Source organism: Xenopus laevis, chromosome 2L (genome assembly GCF_017654675.1).
Source record: "Xenopus laevis strain J_2021 chromosome 2L, Xenopus_laevis_v10.1, whole genome shotgun sequence".
Lineage (NCBI taxonomy): Eukaryota > Metazoa > Chordata > Amphibia > Anura > Pipidae > Xenopus > Xenopus laevis.
The window spans coordinates 60,693,209-60,701,853 of NC_054373.1; the positions used below are offsets into that span (position 1 = coordinate 60,693,209).

An 8,645-nucleotide genomic window follows, 5' to 3' on the forward strand; every position below is an offset into this window, starting at 1 on the left:
CACAAATATGGCAGCCCCCTCATAGAGGAACAGGGTAGTAAGAAAGGTAATGTGAAAGCATCAGGTGAATACTTTAATGGCAAAATTATAAATATCATTCAAAGACAATGTTATGATAGATAATAAAAAAGGTTATTTTCTGATGTCAGTATCTCTTTAAAGGAATTTACAAAAATAGTGTTTTTAATTTAGAAACTAAATATGGCAACCAAAAAATTAAATGTCCTTTATCACCATTTTTACCATGTATGTGTTTAGACAATAAAATTGGGCCTTTTCTGTCCAGGACCATTGGTGGTTAAAATGGGGTGGGGTTGATTAAAATATTTGCAACATTTTTTGTATTCCTCTTTTTGTGATAAACTGTCCTGCTATGCAAAAGATAGAAAAGTTGGTTACTTTTCCTAAAAAATGGTTCTAGATATATTAATTTTTAATAATCTTAATTTTTGTGAAGCCTTCCCCTAACAGCTATTGCACACACTGGGGCTCTTTTATAAACACTGGGTGGATTTGCATATGGGCAGTAACCTATAACACCCAATTAGTGACTGACTTTTTTTCAGCCAGCTGCAGGTTGAACAATTTGCCCAGGTGTACATTTGCTCAGTGTTTATAGTGAGCCCCACTGTGTGTTGATTGCCACTGGTTGTAGGAGAAAAATTCAGAACCGCTGCAGATTATATTCATTTCATATGAATGGAAAGCTCAATGGGTCACCCTTTGTGATTGATAATTACCTGAGACCATAGTTGTATGCATGTTTTGAAACAAAAAATGCACATGCAGGCGAAAGCTGGCCTCAGACGCAAAGATCCGATCGTACGAATCAATGTACGATCGGACTTTCCCATCTCCCGACCTGCCAATAACCATTCAGATCAAAGTCTTACCATTCCGACCGAAAAAAGTAGTTAAAGAACAGATCAGCCAATGTTCTGCAATCGTACGATAGACAAAGCTAGTGACAGTCTCCCGCTGAAAACCGAAAATTTTCTAACCTGTCCGATCGACCAAATGACCGATCTCCGCCTGACAAAAATGTCGGGACTCTCCACACATGTTCCGAAAATCGTACAAATCCTCGATTCGTACGATGAGATCTTTGCGTCTATGGCCAGCTTAAGCCGCATTTCGTATAGATGGAAATTAATCCACAATGGGTAGTTTTGATCATGTCTTCAAGTAGTTGGGATCATGGTACCTTTTATGTCATTTTTTTTTTTTTTTACACATGGCCTTCCCCTGATTGCAGTACTCTAGGACTTATATCTTTGATGGGCTTCTATTTTTACTTTTTTTTTTTAATTTTCACCTAAATTTATCTGATTGATGCCATTGAACCACAGTACAGTTTAGTTAATAAGATTACATTAAAATGTATTTTGAGAAATTAGTTGCCATTGAACAACAAAAAGGAAATGGATCCCACTTATTGGTGTTTACCCTTTGCCATTAGTCTGGTTACCCACTGTTATAATAGTTCTGATATGGATTATAATAACATTCAGCCTGTACATAAACAATTTAACTACATGCTGAATTTTCACCATACCCTGCCTACAGGTATTTCCCATTTAGATGAATGGATAATGATCTGCCCTGTGGCAACCACTGGCTCTGTCAGCTGGCTATGGATTGGAAATGCTGAACCAAACATTCCAAAGTGAGCCCACCTTCCTGCCTCAGTAACTGCCACAGGAAGTGCATTTTCCATTCATGTGAATGGGAAGAACCTTCAGGCAAGGAACAATGTTTTGATTATGATGGTGACTGCTAGAAGTTCCATTTCACTTTAAAACAAAGAATAGCTGGCTATTAGGCTGAATTATTACTTGCCACTCGGTTATGTCAATCACACATAATGGACAAAAACTGGCAACTAAAACAGAACTTCTACAGAGAGAGCCAACTGACGCCATGTGGCCTACAAGATAAGCCTGTTGCAGTTTGAAGTGAAGACCCATATTTTTTTAGACTTACATGCTGCTGCCTAAAGCTCTATCATATATTAAAGGGGTACTTCATCTTTAATTTAACTCAGTATGTTCTAGAATGATCTATTCTTAGCAACTTTGGTTTCATTTGGTCTTCATTTTTTTATTTCTTATAGTTTTTGAATTATTTTCCTCCTTCCTCTGAGTATTTCCAGTTTTTAAATGGGGGTCACTTACCTTGGCTGCCAAAAAACTATTGCTGTGAGGTTATAATTGTATTATTATTTCCTGTCATTCTATTTAGTGTCTATGCTATTCATATTTCAATCTCTCAAACTACTTATTGGTTGCTACGGTAAATTGGACCCTAGCCACCAGATAGCTGCTGAAATTCCAAACTGTAGAGCTACTGAACAAAAAGCTAAATGGGTCAAAAACCGTATAGAATAAAAAGGGAAGACCAATTGTAACTTGTATCAGGATATCACACATACTAATAATTAATTTGAAGGTGAACATCCCCTTTAATATAAAATCTTGTTGAGAATTTAATCAGTAGTGTGGGAGGAACACCATGGAGAAAATATACAAAATCTGTCTAGTCAATGTACTGATCAGAGCTGACCGTTGTAACTGGACCAGTGCAACAAGGGAGCAATGCTAAGCACTGCATCATTATTGATTGGATTATAAACACAATGGGGAATCTGTTGCAGGACATAAGGAGCCAGATAGCAGTAAAGCATTGGTTGCTTTGGCAAGGCTAACACTGTTATATATATATATATATAGATATAGATAGAGAGAGAGAGAGAGAGAGAGAGAGAGAGAGAGAGAGAGAGAGAGAGAGAGAGAGAGAGATATTTCCAAGGCTTCACTATATAGTAATCACAGTAAATGTCAGTGATTTTGAAGTTATTTGTTAATGCAATTGAAGACAGTATCTTTTCTTTGATATGTTGTGTGCTGCCAATTTTGACTCATGAAACAATGTAGCAGAAGGTAATTGGAGTCTTGACTGGAGACGAGGTGACTACAGATTCTTTTCATGAATCTGAGCTGGAGAACTAAAAGAGATCAACAAAAAAAGTCCACCAATTGCAATCACATTTATAAACTGCATGGTCTAAACCACTATTGGCCTATGAGTCAGCTCACTAACTGTGAAAGTATTGGTTGACTTTTCTTAGTTTAGCTTGGGTACAGGTGTATATATTTTCAACTAAACTAAAGTGTACCTTAAAAAAATAAGTCCCTGAAAACTTCTGAAAATCCTTCTTTGAATACCTTTGTATTGTCTAATGATAAAATGCAGTTTTACGTGAGGAATATTTTCTTTGTGAAGAATTCTATTTCATTATTCTCTTTTTATTGCCCACTTAATATGGTGAATCTTGCATCTTTCTTTCTTTCTTTGTTTTACTTCTGTGGCACTTTCAGCCTTCATTATATATACTTTTTCATTGAATGCATGGTCAGATGACCTCCATAGCCTTCCTTTAATGTCATAATAAAACCTACATTTTGCCAGCAGGGGGCACAGCTTTTCAGAAAAAAACATACATGGAATTATAGATGCATAGCTTTAGCAGGAACAACCACTTAAGTTTCTAAAAGACTGCGTAGAAATATACCATAGGACTAGATTAGCAGTGGTATTCTCTTGCCAGTTCTGCAAAAAAAAGTGTATCTTGGCCCTTTAAAGGGATACCATTATTATGCACATGTAACAGTACATAAATGTATATTCATATTGACCTTATGCAGTGTAGTGTACGGCATTTCTGTCCCTTTATGATTTCACTGCTAGTCTCAGTTAAGGGTGAGGCTTTATTCCAAAATGATTAGGTAAATAAAGTATACATAGTATATAAATAAAGTATACATATATATATATATATATCAGCCACATATATCAACTCTCACTAGTATATCTACTGGTCAGAGTTGGTATGTTTGCAAAATGTGTATAATGTGTTGGCTAAACTAATATACAATAATGTATGCATTCATTTTATTTTTTTACACAGGGGGTATATAAACTTTTTAGTAACATTGACCATCTTTAGAACCTTTTGCAAGGATAATACAGCAAGCATCAAACACTTTCCTGCTCTGGAGGGGGTCCAGGAGGGGGAAACATCTCTCCCCTAGAAGAGACAAATTTCCAGTTTAAAAACCAGAGATGTGCCTCTTAAAGGAACAGTAACACAAATAAAAGTTTTAAAGTAATATAATGTACTGGTATACATTGGTAAAGTTACGTGTTTGCTTTAGAAAGACTACTATAGTTTATGTAAATGGGCTATTATGTAGCCATCGGGCAGAGCACTTTGCTTTCTGAAGTTGCCCCGAAGTTTCCTCGTGAAACCTTTGTAAAACGAAGCGCTCCGAGTGCCATGCCGTCGGCAATTTTGATTCTAGCCGGCAGGAAGGCAATATGTGGAGAGCAGGCCCAGACTGGCAATCTGTGGGTTCTGGCAAATGCCAGAGTGGCTGCTTTATGGTTCCATAGAAAGTTACCATATAGTGGGCTGGTAGAGGGCTGTTTGGGCCTCTGTGTACTTGGAATGGCAGGGCCTATTTTGATTTTCAGTCCAGGCCTGGTGGAGAGATTAGTCACCCGAAGAAGAGACGATTTGCCGTCAGGCGACTAATCTCCCCGAATCTCCACGTGTGTCTCTGCCCTAAACCCTTGCATGATCTGCAAATCTGTAATATTGGGGTGTATGTTTATTAGGGTCCCTATAATCACTCCCACCTGCCCCCCCCCATCATGTTGTAAATATTCAGGATCCCTATCCTCTATTTCCTAAAGATAATGATTACCCCTCATCAGTTCTCTTAGTGAAGCAGAATATACATGCACTTATAAGGTTGTGCAGTTTGTCTAGTTTCAGCCTTACTACACTTGGATTTGACAGGCCCCCTTCTGAAATCCTACATCACATCATTTGTTCTGTGCAGAATATTTGGTCCCTCATTGCTTCACATTAGTGCCAAGAATGTTTGGGTGTTTGTGGATGACTAGATCAGAGACTATCTAACAGGCTCATTGGTTTGGTAACCTGAACCCAAGTTTAACTGTGTTTAATTTTTTATAAAAGCATTTAAGACTCCCTGTTACCTCCCCCTTATGGATTTCTGATAAAAGACAGGAATCTAGTTGATTGATGACTACCATTGGATCATAGATACATACAAATGGGCCATCAGCTAACCAGAAAAAAGAGCCACGCTTTTGCAATGATGCAGATGTCTGACATGTGGGCCAATATGTATGATAGCCTGAAAATTAGCTTTTGCTTTTTAAGAACCTAATCAGGTATTCATATATTGAATGACTCCAAATTGACAAGCTAAATGTGGCCATACATGGACAGATAAAATCTGTCTATTTGGTACTTTCAGATCAGGTTTGGCCGCTTTTTGGGCCGTGTTTGAACCTTCTGACGGGACTGCCGACTAATATCTGACTGGAAATCAGACAGGTTTAAAAATCCTTTTGGTGGACCACATCGGCTTGTTGATGCAGCCCTTGCCTCAATGGCCTGCATTCCCATATTTGTCATCCGGTTGTTTAACTCTAGGTGCTGCTCCACCAGACTTCTGCACTGAAATCTGTTTTTTTTTTTATATATAATTTTGAAATCTCACATGTGGCTAGAAATATTGTCAGTTTCCCAGGTGCCCCAATCATGTGACTTGTGCTCTGATAAACTTCAGTGACTCTTTATTGCTGCGCCGCAAGTTGCATCCATCCAGCAGCCCATCAGCAGAACAATGGGAAGGTTACCAGATAACAGCTCCCTGGTACATATAAGAATGACAGTCAGAAGTAAAAACCCATGTCCCACTGCAACCCTATTCAGTTACATTGAGTAGGAGAAACAATAGCCTGTCAGAAAGCAGTTCTGGCATCACTGGCTCTTTCTACAAGCACATGACCAGGCAAAATGACCTGAGATGGCTGCCTACACACCAATATTACTAATAAAAAATACACTTATTGGTTCAGGAATTAAATTGTATATGGTAGAGTGAATTATTTGCAGTGTAAACAGTGTAATTTAAGAATAAATACTACACCTTAAAAATCAAGACAGAATCCCATTAAGGGAGGCTCATTTGGCAACCTCACCAAACAAGCAAATCTTTAATGGATGGCGATTGTTGAGCATTGATGAGAACATGAGAATATTAAACTGCTTACACCAAAGCTATTTGACAATTTAAACCATTTTAATGCAATCTTGCCACACAACTTGCTAGTCAAATTGTCTGGTTGTTCATCTTAACTAAGTATCTTTCATACCAGAGAATGAACACCTAAATTAATGATATTTCAAAAAATGACTACGTTATAATAAGATTCTGTGTTGTCTTAACCTATGGGTTCCCATATTTTACACACACATCTATACACATCTACCTACATACATATATATATATATATATATATATATATATATATATATATATATATATATATATATATATATATATATATATATATATATATATATATATATATCTCTTATCATTCACTCATTGTGAATGTGTGCATGCACATATCTACATGTATGTAGAGATAAACACATATATACACTTGCACAAACATATTCATCACATATTTCATAAATAAAGATTTGAAACTCCCTTTAGTGTTCATCAGGAAGGCTGTTCAGGTTCAGTTTACCAAACTGTTGTTTGCTGGTGCCTGCTTCCCACTCCCCCCCCCCCATCCCCCAAGTGATGCTGGAAGAGGTCAAGCTCCCCCCTGTGAAAAACTGTTCTCAGATATATCTCATTAGCTTCTCTATATAGCTCACTCCCCCCCCCCCCACGTACTTATTTGCTTCCTCCAAATCTCTTCTTGTCTCTTTCTTTTTAACCCTCCCCCCCATTATATTTTTGTTCTTAGTAGACTTTATTTGATTGGGGATTTATTTAGGTTACAAAATTGACCTGGTATAGCCTTAATGAATCTATCTTTTGTTAACCTAGATTCTATCAATGCAAACTTTAAGTCATCTAACACAATATCCTTTACTGTTGAAGCCTGAAGTCCCTTTTGTGGCCCTACAATACATTACATTATTTCACTTTGTTAGACCTAAAGCTCTGCTGAATAACTGGAGGTTAGCCTGGAATGTACACACACATGCAGCATGGACCAGATATGCAGAAGAGTTGTTTGTCTTTCTTTTCTTAAAGGAAAACTATACCCCCAAAATGAACACTTAAGCAACAGATAGTTTATATCATATTAAGTGGCATATTAACGAATCTTACCAAACTGGAATATATATTAAAGTAAATATTGCCCTTTTACATCTCTTGCCTTGAGCCAACATTTCGTGATGATCTCTATGCTGTCTCAAAGATCACCTGACCAGAAATACTACAACTCTTAACTGTAACAGGAAGAAGTGTGGAAGCAAAAGACACAACTCTGTCTGTTAATTGGCTCATGTGACCTAACATGTATGGTTTGTTGGTTTGTTTGTGAGTACAGTGAATCCTACGATCCCAGGGGGCGGCCCTTATTTTTTAAAATGGCAATTTTCTATTTATGATTACCCAATGGCACACACTACTAGAAAAGTATATTATTATGAAAATGGTTATTTACATTAAGCAGGATTTTACATATGAGCTGTTTTATGCAATATCTTTTTATAGAGACCTACATTGTTTGGGGGGTATAGTTTTCCTTTAATTTGTGCTGTGCCTGTAAGTTTTGTGTCCATCTATGATGTATAGCTGTACTGCTGCACACAGTGGATGAAGGGTGCAGAAAATGGACTTTTGAGTCTGATCAAAAATTCTTATGCTGCCTTGTTCTAATATGTTGATCGATGATTTCATTTAAAAAAATAAATACATTTTCTAAGTTTGCAAAAAATATATTTTTATATTTTTTTTTCTTAAATTCACAGCTCAGACCCCTCCTCCCTCCATCGAAGCCAGAAGAATTGCCGTGGGATCTGCCTCCTGAGCCTGCACCCCTTAAATCATACGAGTGTGCTCTCTCCATCATCCCCTCGATCTCTGCGTCCCTTACTTTTTATTCTTTATTTTCTTTTTTTCTGTTTTGTTTTGTTTTTCTTCCTCTTCACAAAACCAGCAAAAATTGTACATAAGAAATTTTTTAAATGTTGCAAAACTGTACAAAAAAAAAAAAAAAAAAAAGAAAAATGCGAAGGTGGGGAGTGTGTGTGGGGGGGGAGGGGAGGAGAGACTTATCTGTTATTCCCTCTTGGTCAGCCACCTGCAACACATTAGCATCTCTGTTAAGCAAAGAGTTAAAGACCCCCCACACCCTCAGTATCCATAGTCTGCACCACCCTCCCTCTCTCCCCCCCATCTACCGGCTGCACTGAAATTGCGTATGTTAAATCACCACCACCACCCTCGGCGGTTACAACTATTTATTGTAAATAAGGATTTCTCATAAATTGTGTATTGTCCAAAAACAGTTTTGTGTTTTCAATGGGGAGTTATCATTTTTTGTGTGTGTAGGGCCGCCATCAGGGGGGGACAGGGGGTACAAGTGGCCCGGGCCTGAAAGGGGGTCTGGGAGTGCTGCACTTTCGAAAGAGCCGGCCCCCCTTGACCGCGCCAAAGCCATGAAGTCCTGAAGCCACGAAAAGACCTGAAGCCACGAAAACAGCCAAACTCCAGAAGCCATGAAAATAGCCAAAC

At 37.8% G+C, this 8,645-nt stretch overlaps 1 protein-coding gene across 2 annotated transcripts in view; it reads left to right on the top strand.

The window, feature by feature from the left end:
• ahdc1.L (AT-hook DNA binding motif containing 1 L homeolog) overlaps positions 1 to 8,416 on the top strand; it is a 56,840-nt gene extending 48,424 nt beyond the window's left edge. For both annotated transcript variants that reach the window (XR_001934384.2, XM_018246427.2), the window contains exon 5: positions 7,880 to 8,416. The gene's annotated coding sequence lies outside the window, so the exon portion shown is untranslated. The remainder of the gene's footprint in view (positions 1 to 7,879) is intronic.
• The last annotated feature ends 229 nt before the right edge of the window (positions 8,417 to 8,645 follow it).